The following is a 575-nucleotide window of genomic DNA, read 5'->3' as shown; positions in this document are numbered from 1 at the left end:
ATGCGAAAGTTATGGGCATGAACGACTTGACTCAAGGGTCAAATATCAATAAGGAACTCATGTATACGATTTTTCTCATTCTCATACTTACTTACTGAAAACTTAACTCAAATCGATGATGGATCTCAAAGGATTCATAATTTAACTTAAAGGCTTCCTTGAACTCTACTCTTAACTCTCTCTTGAATGTGAATTATGAATTCAAGAGTTATGGTTCATGATATGAAGGATATCATGATGACAAAAAAGACTCATGAATACATTTTTCTCACTCTCATACTCATTTGCTCGAGTCTTGAAACAAGTTATTAGAAATTGTAGAAGACTCTTCAAGGCCATATTCTTGAAGAATTTGAAGGAAAATCATGGAAGATAAACCATAGCCTTAGCGTTTCTTGAATTTCTTGAGCGTAGAATTTTGAAGTGGATGAGAGAGTTTGATTTAAGAAAACTGATTTTCTACACATTTAGGGCAATTTAGATGAATTCTTAAGAGTTTTTAGTACTAAAATACCCCTAAAAAAATAATTAAAACGAGCTGGGAGTCGGAAAGATCTTTCACCAGGCAGTGAGGT

This window comes from Solanum tuberosum, unplaced genomic scaffold (assembly GCF_000226075.1).
Source record: "Solanum tuberosum cultivar DM 1-3 516 R44 unplaced genomic scaffold, SolTub_3.0 scf00055, whole genome shotgun sequence".
Taxonomy (NCBI): domain Eukaryota; kingdom Viridiplantae; phylum Streptophyta; class Magnoliopsida; order Solanales; family Solanaceae; genus Solanum; species Solanum tuberosum.
The sequence above is the reverse complement of the archived record's forward strand: the minus strand, read 5'-3'. Positions refer to the sequence as shown.